We start from the raw sequence: 14,501 nt of genomic DNA, 5'->3' as shown, positions 1-14,501 counted from the left end.
TCGTGTTTTCAGACCATTTATGTTCCATTGGATAATAATATAATTGAATGGAACGAAAGTTAAAAGATTATTTTGTTATTAATATATATATATATATAATATATATAGATATATATACTTATATATGTTGATATATATATTATAAAAACTGTGTAATTATTCACTTAATTAGCTTTTTCTTTTTTTTTTGTTTTTTTGACATTTATCTCTGATTCAGTAGTGAATTTAATTCCTTCTTGTTTGGCTAAGAAATTGTCTAACAACTGCTATTTGCTCTCACGATAATATTGTAAGTGTAATACACATACAACCTTTGGTATGTAATTGTAGCTGGATTGAGATCCCTTTTCTAGCTAAGAAATTCCTTATCACGTTTATCAATTTTTCTTTATTTAAAGGTTTCGTTTCTTTGCAATCTTGCAAAAAACATGAGCATCCACACCGTTCATTGTTTGTTTGTATGGTGCTTTTACGTTGCATAGAACCAGTGGTTATTCAGCAACAGGACCAATGGCTTTACGTGACTTCCGAACCATGTCGAGAGTGAACTTCTATCGCCAGAAACACACATCTCTCACTCCTCAATGGAATGGACGAGAATCGAAACGGTAACCACCGAAGTGGGACACTAGTACCATACGAACCACGCTGCCGAGGCGGTCCACACCGTTCATGGCGAGATTCGGTTTGAGGTGTTACGCCTTCTTGGATACACTGCTGACACTCACAATTATCGTTTTGTCTTCTTTGGTCTGATTGAAATTTGTCTTTAAATTTTCTTGGAAAGACTGACGAAGGGTTTAGTTCTTCAGATTTACTTTGAAAAACCTCTACCCAGTACGTCCAGCAACAGGATGAAGGGACACTGCAGAGAACCATAAGTTTGTTTGTATGGTGCTTTTACGTTGCATGGAACCAGTGGTTATTCAGCAACGGGACCAACGGCTTTACGTGTCTTCCGAACCACGTCGAGAGTGAACTTCTATCAGAAATACACAGCTTTCACACCTCGATGGAATGCCTGAGAATAAACTCGCGGCCTACTGAAGTGGCAGGCCAAGACCACACGATCACGCCACTGAGACGCACCCTATGGTGCTTTTATGTTGCTTGGAACCAGTGGTTATTTAGTAACGGGACCTTCGGCTTTCCAAACCACGTTGAGTGAACTTTTATCACCAGAAATACACATCTCTCACTCCTCATTGGAATAGCCGAGAATTGAACCCGCGACCACCGAGGCGAGAAGCAAACACCAACCCAACCACGGCACTGAGGCGCTAGAGAACCCCAAGTGATGCCTCCAGTGAACTGTGGAAGGTACTGCCTTCATATGTTATATATATATTTGCATATTAAGGAATTTTAATCTCTTACCCACATAATAGATAGTTTTCTGGTATTTACCACCAAAAAAAAAAAACTCCTTAATGTTTGTTCGGATTTATTAAATTTCACTAAAATTTTAATTTTATTTTTGGACGGACGAAGTCCTGGGGGACAGTGTGAGGACTTCTGACATTAGCTGCTGCATTCTCAATAAGGCATCAACGCTTTCTGCATTTGATCAACAACCAGGTTCATTGCTTTAGCACTAAAACTATAGTTTAGTAAATTTCTAGTTTAAAAGAAATTATGACACCACCAAGATTTACCCTTTTATTCATGCAGTTTAAATAACCAACCCGTTGATATTTTTAAGTAAATTATATTTTGAGGCACCTTGTTGGTTACTTTCCACTTTTTCTAAAACAATGGCAGATGACTTTTGATATGGTTAATAGTAAGTACTCAGATGATTCAACAGAATTTAGAGGAATGGCCACTCAGCGATGTAATGGAAAATGACAGCTAAAGGCTTGAAAGGTGTAACAGGCGGAAGACATCACAGTTACACTACGATTCAACTTAGGAGACTGGAAAGATGGGAGAGAACATGAATGAAGGTAGAGAAAGGAACGAAGGGGTTGTAGCTAGGGGCTTAATGGATCCTTGGTAACACCCTACAAAGAACCACACAAGCTGCAGTGACAGAACGAACTCCATAAGTAAGATGTTGAGTATTCCATAAAGAATGCTGTTCCTGCAATACATTTTTGATCCAATGTTTGCTTTGTCTAAAAGTACAAGATGCAGACATTAAATTCCAGTTAAACTTCACACTACCAAACTACAGGAGATTTGTGTCCCGTTCTGTATGTTTAAGATTTTGCAAGAAGTACAATGATGCTGATTAATAGAACATTCCAAAGTAAATGGCAAATAAATACAAACGATGCAAGTACCTAGAATAATACTTTATTCTGGCTTATTGAAAACAAAGGTAAGATGACAACATCCACAGTACTGGCGATCAAACATATTTGCCATGAATACACCAGCACCACATTCCTCACTTGGACACTCTCGTCGCTGGCGGGTAATCTTCCCATTATCATCAACCTGAAAAAACAAAACCAAAAGCTAACATCTAGCCTGAAAAAATATTAGGAATAAATAGCAAGCCAATACCCATTTTTAAAACACCTTTGTCTTGTAAATTCTACCATTTATTGTGAACTTGCCATATAAAAACTGCATATCTAACAAACCTCCCAAAATTAAAAATACCATACATACTATCAAGTTAACCATAATGAAGCAAGAGAGTAAACTGTACTCATGGAATACTCTATTTGTTTGCTTTAATGCTACTCTGCCAAAGCTCAATACTGAAAATCTGCAACTTATTGTGAAAGGAGAGAAAAATCTGATTTTCTTAGAACTACTTCCTTTACTGTTAATTTTTCCTTTAAGCAATAAATTGAAAACCATCATGTATGAATTGAATTGAATTTAATAAAAAAAATTTGTGGCCATTTGCCACGCGCCGGAAAACCATCATGTGAGAAGCTTCAAAACAACTGTGTTATAGTACTGAGAATTAGTAGAAAAAGGGCTGTAAAGTTATGGTAAAATGGATACTCTTCAGAGTTGGGATGTATTTCATCAAGTGTCAGTACGCCTTATACACTAGCAATACAGACCTTGTAATATTTCAGCACAGCCAGTTTAACTTTCTTATGCTTATGCTTAATCTTCTTTGGGGTGGTGTAATTCTTCTTCTTGCGTTTCTTGGCACCACCACGAAGTCGCAGTACCAAATGAAGTGTAGATTCTGTAAGGAAACAAAAAACCTTAAAATGCTTTAGGCCTCCAGACTTTTCAAAAAGGCGAAAAATACACAGTACGTACTAATTTTTCTTCTACCTTTTACTGAATTATTATACTTACTGCTCATGTTTTGATGTTTACTTTGTTACCAAACATCTAATTACAGTACAGTATTGCACTGGGTTGCATTATATTTACCAATTGATTGACTGCCTTCATATAAATAAAAAGACAAGGCTTTTTTTTTTTGCCTAACCCAGTTTAAATAGCCACCCATGTAGCTAATAAACTAATTATTGTTGCAACAAACCAAATCCCGTACGGTGATCACAAAATGTAAATGAATTAAAGGTGTACTGAAAATGTCACCCTGACATCTAACTGAACATAAAATAAAACTAACAACATTTTGTTTCTTCATAAGACTTTTGCATCTTAACTGTTTAATTTAGTGAATTCATATTTACATTTCAACATTTAAAGTTAGTGTACCGTTATATGCTCACATCATTCAGTAACAAGTAATTAAAAGTACAGCAATGATAAAACCTATAGAACAGAGGTAACCCCATGTGTCTATCATTAATTTATCTTTCATCTACAATATTAATTAAATTTCGGGTATACAGTATCTTATTCCTTAATTATAACCATGTAAACTGGATAAACAAAGGGGCCAACCTTACTGCTTTCTCAACATATACATGTACTTTGCCACAAGCAGTTCCAAATAGCATTATACAACTTATAACTGAGAAGCCTCTCTCCTATTACATGGTGGCATCAGCAACTGAACTACGATCAGCTTAAAAAGAAAAGAGCAAGTAATTACTGGCTTTGTAGCCAAAACCCACACCCACCCTTCTGTACTTGCATTACATTTGGTGTTATTTCCATGATTTTCTGGAACCCGGCAAATGCCTTGTACAAGGTAAAAAGTCAAATTACTTTATTTTTTGCTGCAATCTTGTGTACAAAGCCACCAACATGCACAGTAAACTAGATAGTCATGTTTATGTCTTAAGAGTAAGACTTCTAAAGTGTCAGGCCTCCTCTAATAACTGGTCCATTAAGACTGTGGGAAGAAAGTTAACCATAGACTTACCCTTTTGAATGTTATAATCAGAAAGTGTGCGACCGTCTTCAAGCTGTTTTCCAGCAAAAATCAATCGCTGTTGATCTGGAGGAATACCTGAAATAAAAAAAATATTTTAATTATCACAAAAACTTTGAATGTTCCATGATCCTGGTAATCAATATACAAAAATGATGAATCGAATGACAACTTTTTAAGCTTATGAAGTCACTTACCCTCCTTGTCCTGAATTTTGGCTTTGACATTTTCAATGGTATCAGATGGCTCGACCTCAAGGGTGATGGTCTTGCCAGTGAGAGTTTTAACGAAGATCTGCATCTTGGCTATTCTGAAATGGAAAACAGAAAAAGGCAAGAGTGAGGGTAGGCCAACTCAGAAGTTTGAACATATAAACTCAACATTCTTCATGTAAACATGCAGGGAATGAAATAAATTAATCATTGAACTTGTAACTGATCCAGGTTTTGCTTCTATTCACTCCCTACGCTGTAATAATAGAACGGAATATACAAAGTTTAGGCCAAAAACCAAACACCGGACCTTACCCTTCAGTTCTAGAAAGGAAATTGATAGTAGTAAGGTTTTGAAAGGTTTAATAAGAAAATTTGGCAGTTGCACTATGGAATAATTGTTAGGAAAGGGTGGATAGCAAAATGGGCAGAAAGATATGAATGGAGGTATAGTACAAGGAATGAAAAAGGTTGAAGCTACGGGCCAAAGGGAAGCTGCAAAGAACTTTGTGTAATGCCTACAGTATACCCTATGGGGGACACTAACAGTGAAATGTAAATGTGGGAAATATCTTTTACTACCTACAATTTGCACTAATTTCCTTAAAATCATACAAAGAAAAGTGCTTCTTTACAGAATATACATCTTTTGTTTTTGTTATAAGAGCATCCTCATTTTCCTTTACGGTTTGTCATAATAACTTTTACTCAAGCAACAGTGATATACCTCATGGAGAGAAAAGCTTCAAGATGAAGGCAACAAATGTTCAATACTACATAAATGAAAAATGAAGGACTGACTAGAAGCAGTAACAGACACCCTTTGCAAGTGAACTGGTTAACTTACACAAAGGAGCTCATGATTTGCCCTTTTGGCATCCATAATTTTACCTAAATGGGAGACCAGGATGTAACTTTTTGGCAGCCATAATTTTCAGCCATTCCTGAAAACCTTGGGTTAAGTGAGAGAGAGAGAGAGAGAGAGAGAGAGAGAGAGAGAGAGAGAGAGAGAGAGAGAGAGAGAGAGAGAGAGAAACACTTGTATATATAGGTATTTCTTTTTTTAAAAACAAATCACACTGGCAGAGTATCAAAAGAGTGAGCAAGTCATTTGTGTTAAATAAAACACTAGCTGTAATTACTATTTATTCTCTTGAATAGTTACATAATAAAGAACTGGTTTCTTATTCCTAGGTCCTCTAATGAATTATACCAACAACACTGCATTAATACAGCCATCGTTTTCTGGATTATTTGTAACTTGCGCAAATTTACCCCAGACCACTTTACCACTCTGAGTTACCAGTCCAAGTTCACTAATGTTTACCTCTATTACTGTACCCTTAGTTATAACACCCAAAGTTGTGTACATTGTTGAACTGGGATTCTTCTTAACACCAAGAATAGGCAAATGAAATGTGGCTTTTAATTCAGGATGAGTAACGTGAGCTTTCTTGAATCTCAACGCCATAGGACGAATAAACCTTTCAAATTTGGGTGGCTTTCTTGTGAAGTTCTCACCAACAAATGTCACTTTCTTTACAAGTCGCTTCCATGCCTTCTTTTTTCTTTTACCTGTCTTGATCACTTTAAATACTCTTCCTCTGCTTGAGCTCTTCTGCTGGGAGAGGTACATCCCATTTACAGCCTTTCTTTTCCTTTTCTGCTTTATCATATTTGAAAGAACTTTAGCACGAGTTTGGCCCTCACGATCCAGCAAGTACGATGGCACAGCCCCCTCTGGTACTGCTTCCTTATCCTTTCTTTTGCTTAATTTCTCTTCATGAGCCTTTATGGTCTTTTTCATCTGTACCTTTTCTGAATATCTCTGTTTCTGGTACAGTTTGGCCTTCAAGCCATGCAGCTTTTGTGCCTTTTTAGATCTTTCATGAGGTTCTCTCCCTTCTTTTTTCCTTTTCTTTTCTTCATAATTAAAACGTCTACCATGACGTTTTCGATGAAGCTCAATGTGTTCGTTCTGCGGCATTTTGAGTCTTCTTTCAAAAATACCAACTAGCTGTATTACCAAGCCTGGGTTTCACGTATCTTACAGATCAAACAAAAAAAAAATTAACAAGTCGACAGCACTGGACACTACCTGTGGAGAGACAAGGAGCACATTAGTAAGCACTCCAAGTCTCTCCAAGGAATAATTCTACACCCAGACTTGAAGCTACACACTGCTACATAAATATAGGACAAGTAGTCAAAGACAAAATACATTTTAAACTCTACTGGTGTGTAATCTTATACCAATACTGATGCACTGACTAATGAATTTTCTTTCTTTATTAAGAAAATTTACATGATAATAGTTAATGGTTACCACCTTCTTATGATTTGAGCAACGTTTAATTTAGATATGGAAAAAAATTCTTAAATATGTAGTTATACCCCCCAAACCCATTGCATCTATAGTTTCACCACCACAAAGAGACCCCTCTGCAAACCTCTTTGTGGTGGTGAAACTATAGATGCAAAGGGTTTGGGGGGTAAAACTACATAATTTAAGATCTTTTTTCCATATCTAAATTAAACGTTGCTCAAATCATAAGAAGGTGGTAACATTAACTATTATCATGTAAATTTTCTTAATTAAAGAAAAAATTCATTAGTCAGTCCATCAGTATTGGTATAAGATTACATACCAGTAGAGTCATGGTTTGAAGTTAATTCATTTTACCGCTTGCTATTTGGATTGTAATTAGACACATTTTTAGTCTTAATTCACTCCACACTGAACTTGAACCACGTTGCTGTTCCTGGTTCTTAAGTACTACTCACTTCGCAAACACAGGACGGGCAGCAGACGACAGCACTGATTATGGGTGCAAAGCTTTATTCCCTTAATTGTTTACTTTACTCATTATTTAGTTTAACTACTTCAAAATGTTTATTTAATTCATGTATATTATCCCTTATTTGCAACCAAATTAACCCCGAAAAATTACAAATATTTCAACTGTTTCCATGAATTCTAGTTGTCATAGTAATGCAGAAATGAAATTGCTGTATTATGTATATATACTACAAATAGATACGCTAATTTCACTTATTTCCCCGGTTTTGTGTAAGTCTCATTACCCAGTTTGGAGAAAACACATAATTGTCAAAACTGATAAACAATTGAAGAGCGCAAAAAGCTGCAAAGAATGCCATAGTCCCCTTCGATAGTATGGTTAGAGGTCAGGTGTACGACTGTTGTGATGAAAGTGTCCCAGTGTCTATGGGTACAAGTGGTGTGCGGATTTAGCACAGGAAATGGGAAGTTTATCGACACAAGCAACTCTGCAAACATCGACATGGCGTCAATCTTTTAATTATTCCGAGTTGTAAGTAAAAATTTCAAAAGCGTTTTGGTGGTGTGGGCACTGTGTTGGCCACCATTTTCATTACCCTCTGTTTAAATCTTAAAATATGGCCTTAATTTCTAACTTTGGAGAAAATACTTATTTCAAAAGGAGAGTATAAGTCTTTAGCTCCTTCTCTCACCAACAACAACTCGTGACTGATGACCATCTCTGATGTAAGGACGCGTCAAAAATACTTTTTCGGAGGGTGGCCTACCCGTGGTAGTCAGCGAGTTGGCCAGTCCACGCGGTGTTTTACCTTAGGGTAAAAAACAGCATGGACTGGCTCAACTCAACGACGGTCACAGCTGGACACCCTCAGAAAAAGTACTTATAAAGCGTCCTGACACCGGAGATGGGCATCAGTCGCCACTTGTTGTTGGTGAGAGACTGAGGTAAAAGACCTCTACTCTCCTTTCGAAGTAAGTATTTTCTCCAAAGTTAGAAATTTAGGCCAAATTTAAAGCATTAAACAGAGTAGTGAAAAGGGTGGCCTACGCAGTGCAAAAACTTGATTGACAACTAAGCAGCATACTTAATATGGGTTTCAGACACAGTGCAAGCACGTTTTTGGCAATATCTCATCTCATCTCTCTCTCTCTCTCTCTCTCTCTCTTCGCTCGCTTCTCTTCCCTCTCTCTCTGTGTTGCCAATTGGTGTGTGTTCACCCTCCAAACTGGGTATAAGACTTACACAAAACGTGGAAATTGGTGAAACTAGCCTATGTATTGAAAGTATATATACATAAATATTAAAGCAATTTTATCATTACTACATTACTATGACAACTAGAATTCATGGAAACAGTTTATGATAATGCATAGACATATGTGTGAAGCTCCACTAATGTGGCAACAATGATTTTGCCATTCTTAGCATGCAAACATTAACGGTTACATTTATTTCTGGCATAGTTATTAAAAAAAATCAAAATACTGATATAGACTTAAATCAATGAAAAGTGCTGAGAGAAAAAAAAAAAAAAAAAAAAAAAAAAAAAAATTACAATCCTCATATCCGTTGTCTGTTCCGCTATGGTTTTCGGCAGCCAGATGTTCAACAAGGTTAGAAACATTGGATTGTATCTACTTTAGAAATGGGGTAAAACACTGCATGGCCTGGATCAGCCCCACCCTCCAAAAAAGTACTTATAACACGTCCTGACACCGGAGATGGGCATCAGTCGCAACTTCTTGTTGGTGAGAAACGGAGCTAAAGACCTCTACTCTCCTTTCGAAGTAAGTATTTTCTCCAGTTAGAAATTAAGGCCAAATTTAAAGCATTAAACATAGGGTAGTGAAAAGGGTGTCCACGGCAGTGCAAAACTCACCAAAACGCTTTCGAAATTTTTACTTACGCTTCATTTTTTTTTTTTTTTTTTTTTTTTTTTTTAGAAGATTGACGCCATCTCGATGTTTACGGAGTCGCTTGTGTCAACAAACTTCCCATTTCCTGAGATAAATCCACACACCACTTGTACCCACAGACGCTGGGGCACTTTCATCACAACAATCGGAACACGGTCCCTTACCAACGTTTTAGAGTAAACAACTGTTCTGGTCGAAGACAACAACGAAACGTGCACTAGATAATTTTTCAAATAATTAGTAAAACATCAATATTTTACATATTTATGATGATTGATTTGTAAACATTCGCTATTGAGAAAGTAACTCTATTCTGACTCAAATTAAAGTAATTATTTTTCGGAATTAGAACGTTCTCTAAAGTTCTGTATTATGACGTCACGACATCTTGACTTTCGTACCTATTGTAAATATTTGCTATACTCCAACTTTCTTGCAGAACAGTTTACCAGTTATTCATGCAGATTGTTATCAGCAATTCATGTATTTGTTATAATCGTAATGCGCATATATATCTTTATTATTTACTTTCTGGATATATGAAGACGTTTTACTGCCGGATTACCGCCGTAGTGTGATGCAATTGCTTTCGGTCCCTGGGCCTCCGTCTGTTTTCGCACCATAAGAAATTATGGGGCCGAATTTGCAATGACCAGAAAGTTGTTAAAAGAGGAAAGTTAGCATTGAGGGGCATATGTTTTGATTGAGAAAAAAACAAATTTATACAATAGCTGGCTTGTAAAAAATACTTGATTACAAAAAACTTGATTGCCAACTAATCAGCATACCTACTGTGGGTTTCAGAGACAGTGCAAGAAAGTTTTTTGGCAATAGTATTTCCGTAACGAACACTCGTATCAGAACGAGATTTTGCTATAGTGCATTACACCCAGTGCCGTAATTTTTAAGAGTATCGTGAATCACTAATCGTAAAGAATAACAACACTTGTCCTTGTACCAAGAGACAAAAACTTCATTATCCAGAAATGGAAACAAATACTCATAAAAGCCTCCACCTAACCCCCCCCCCCCCCCCCTTCCACCGCCACCCATTTCCTTCTTCCTTCCTTCCTTTCTCTCTCTCTCTCTCTCTCTCTCTCTCTCTCTCTCTCTCTCTCTCTCTCTCTCTCTCTCTCTCTCTCTATGTTGCCATTCGGTATGTGTTCACCCTCCAAACTGGGTATATGACTATACACAAAACGTGGAAATTGGTGAAATTAAGCTATGTATTGGAAGTATATATACAAATATTAAAGCAATTTCAGCATTATTGCATTACTATGACAACTAGAATTAATGGAAACAGTTTATATTAATGCATCGGCGTATGTGTGAAGCTCCACTAATGTGGCAACGATGATTTTGCCATTCTTAGCATGCAAACATTAAAGGTTACATTCATTTCTGGCATACTGTTATTAAAAAAATCAAAATACTAATATAGACTTAAATCATGAAAAGATGCCCCCAAAAAAAAAAAAAAAAAAAAAAAAAAAAAAAAAAAAAAAAACATATATATACTATATTATATATATATATATATATATATATAATCTACTTATCCGTAGTCTGCTCCTCTATGGTTTTCAGCAGCCAGATGTACAACAAGGTTAGAAACACTGGATAGTATCTACTTTAGAAATATCTGTAATTTTTGGGGGTAATTTGGTTGCAAAAAAGGGAGGGATAATAGACATGAATTAAATTAACATTTTTAAATAACAAAGTAAAGACGAACTAAATAACAAGTAAAGTAAACAATTTACGGAATGAAACTTTGCAGTCTCGTTGTCTGCTGTTTGTAACTGTGTTTGTGGCGCGCGCGCTTAGGAACCAGCAACAGAACTTGGTTAAAGTGCAATGTGGAGTGAAGGATAAAAACCACAGATTACAAGGTAATAATGAATTCAGTTCAAACCATGACCCAGGGAATAAAAAGTTTCATATTTTCACTAATATAGGCAACAAAATGTTGATTTATTGTGCTGATTACAACTGCAATCTTGAGTAAGATCAATAAACGTTACATATATACTACATATATACACTAACATTTGTTCAAATGAGTGCTGGAAAGGCGGTGGGAAATATGGTGGATAGTCCCGTGAACAGAACCCTTCCATCCACACGATAGCCGCCATATTGGATTTCAAAACTGCCTTGAAAACATATTTTACGAAGAGCGTCACATGCTTATTTTAGTTCAGATGGGGCTCTCTCATATCACATTATGTTGACGAACTTCAATCTTTTGAATATTATGCTTAGATTTGTAATTGTGTTCTTGTTTCACCAATTAAATATAGAGTGGAATAAGACCGTCCAGCACCCGATGAGGTGGATCATCCTAATTTTATACCCTAATGTGCAATGCGTTGGCCACACTTTTCATTACCCACTATTTAAATCTTAAAACATGGCCCTAATTTCTAACTTTGGAGAAAATACTTACTTCAAAAGGAGAGTAGAGGTCTTGAGCTCCTCTTACCAACATGACAGATGACCATCTCTGGCGTCAGGACGTGTTAAAGTACTTTTTCGGAGAGTGGCCAAACCCCCAGTAGTCAGTGAGTTGGCCAGCCACTCGGTTGTTTATTCTAATTTCCCAAAAGTTTCAACAGGCTAATCGAAGTTAATGAGGCGCCGCCCCCTCCCCGTTACAAGTAGCCTAGGATTCAATAGGATCCTGAGTATTTTCTACGAAACAATCTGCGGTGGCCTAGACTATGGCATTGATGTTTTCCTAGGTTATTTTACTTACTGAACAAGAATTTAAAGTAATTAAAGTAATTAGCCCCCTGAGGCCAGTATTAAAAACGGAGAAATATACATTAGACGCCGCAATCCCAAGCGGATGTCGTATCCGCAGTTACGTTCCTTGCAGTTCAATGCAGAACTATTCTAAAGAATTATCCTGGAAGAAAAACATAACCGCGGGATACGACATCTACCGAGGGATTGGGGGCGTCCCATGTATTTTGCCGTGTTTAGTACTGGCCCCTGGAGGTTAATTACAGTCGTCCGAAATAAATATTAGGGTAAAACACCAGCGACTACTAACCCTTTATCATGGTGTACTCAGGTCGGTTATTCACTCGATATTTAAATGGTGAAACAAGAATACAATTACAACTCCAAGCATATCATTCAAAAGATTGAAGTTTCGTTAACAAATAATGATATATGAAAGCCCCATACGAACTATAAGCATGTGGCGCTCTTCGTAAAATATTTTTCCAAGGCAGTTTTGAAATCCAATATGGCAGCTACCGTGGGATGTACCGGTTTTGAACAGAGACGAAAATCATCTTTCCCAGCAATCATTTGAACAATGTTAACGTATGTATGTAACGTTTATTGATCTTACTCAAGTTTGCAGTTGTAATCAGCACAATAAAACAACATTTTGTTGCCTATATTACTGAAAGTATGACTTTTTATTCTCGGGGTCATGGTTTGAACTGAATTCATTCTTACCTTGTAATCTGTGGTTTTTATCCTTACTGCCATCACAACTGAAACTCCACAGTGCTTATTTGATTGTTATTATACACATTTTGGTCTCAGTTCACTCCACATTGCACTTTAAACTCGTTGCTGTTCCTGGTTCCTAAGCGCGCACGCCACAAACACAGTTACGAACAGCAGACAACGAAACTGCAAAGTTTTATTCCCTAAATTGTTTACTTTACTCATTTAGTTTAAATTTACTTTGTTATTTAAAAATTTTAATTTAATTCATGTATATTATCCCTATTTTGCAACCAAATTACCCCGAAAAATTACAGATATTTCTAATGTAGATACAATCAAATGTTTCTAACGTTTTCATACATCTGCCTTCCGAAAACCATAGAGGAACGACTACGGATAAGTGCATAGAGGAACGACTACGGAGAAGTGAATATACAGGTGTTCGTTAGAGAAATAGGTATTGCCCAAAAACGTGCTTGCACTGTCTCTGAAACACATAGTGGGTATGCTGCTTAGTTGTCAATCAAGTTTTTTGTAATCAAGTATTTTTTACAAGCTGGCTATTGAAAAAATTTGTATTTTTCTCAATCAAAACATATGCCCCTCAATGCTAACTTTCCTCTTTTAACGACTTTCTGGTCATTGCAAATTCGGCCCCATAATTTCTTATGGTGAGAAAACAGACAGAGGCCCAGGGACCGAAAACAATTGCGTCACACTACGGCGATAATCCGGCAGTAAAACATCTTCATATATCCAAAAAGTAAATAAAAAAGATATATATGCACATTACAATTATACCAATTACATGAAGAGCTGATAATCTGCATGAATAACTGGTAAAACTGTTCTGCAAGAAAGTTGAGTAAAGCAATTATTTACAATAGGTACGAAAGTCAAGATGTCATGTTGTCATAATACAGGACTTAAAAAGAACGTTCTAATTCCAAAAAATAATTACTTAAATTTGAGTGAGAATCGAATTACTTTTTCAATAACGAATATTTTCAAATTAATCATTAAACATATGTAAAATATTGAAGTTTTACTATTTATTTAAAAAATTATCGAAGTGCACTCTTTCATCGTCTTCTACAAAACAGTTTCGAACTGGATATTGGTACGGCAGCCGTACCCCGATCTCGGTAGATATTGGTACGGCAGTGAATTGCGCATGCGCTAACCGTTGTTTACCGCCTCACGCATATCCAAAGACTATATACTGAAGTATACACAGTCTTTGGGCATATCAGTGACAGCAAGAAAAATGGTGACGGAACAGCATGAACCGCGGAATAATACATTAGTTTTCGCCGAAAAAACAGATGTTTTCAGGCTTTAACGAGCTGAAGAAGCCATAGACATCTATGAAGACTCAAACTTTCAAAAAATTGGGTAATTCATGGTATATACGTAGGTCACGAACGATCGAATCGGCCCTGAAAAAGAATTCCGAAGAGGAGATTCAAAGAGGATTATATATAAAATATATACACTACCATCGTACCTTTGGTGACTTTCTCGGCTCTTTATTCTGCCCGACGTCGGCAGCTGCAAGGGCCGTTATATACTTTACAATATTCTTTTTAATTCACTTCATTGGGTATATTGCAGCTGTCGGAGAAGACGATAGAATTTACCAGGTCCATTAAAATCTGGATAGTGTTGTTTTTGTAGTACAAAAAAGCGGGACACAATTCACAAAAGCTAAACAAACAAAAACAGGGGGGAGGAACATTTTGCTAACTGAAAAAAGGGGGACAGATGTTCAAAAAGCGTGACTGTCCCACCTAAAAGCCGAGCTCTGGTTTCATAATACAGTATGATTAGC

General features: G+C 36.6%; 1 pseudogene; it reads right to left on the bottom strand.

Annotated features, from left to right (window-relative positions):
- Positions 1–2,276: 2,276 nt before the first annotated feature.
- Positions 2,277–6,481, bottom strand: LOC135196231 (ribosome biogenesis protein NSA2 homolog; annotated as a pseudogene).
- Between the last annotated feature and the right edge of the window lie 8,020 nt (positions 6,482–14,501).

The sequence above is a fragment of the Macrobrachium nipponense genome, chromosome 17 (assembly GCF_015104395.2).
Source record: "Macrobrachium nipponense isolate FS-2020 chromosome 17, ASM1510439v2, whole genome shotgun sequence".
NCBI lineage: Eukaryota > Metazoa > Arthropoda > Malacostraca > Decapoda > Palaemonidae > Macrobrachium > Macrobrachium nipponense.
The sequence above is the reverse complement of the archived record's forward strand: the minus strand, read 5'-3'. Positions and strand labels throughout refer to the sequence as shown.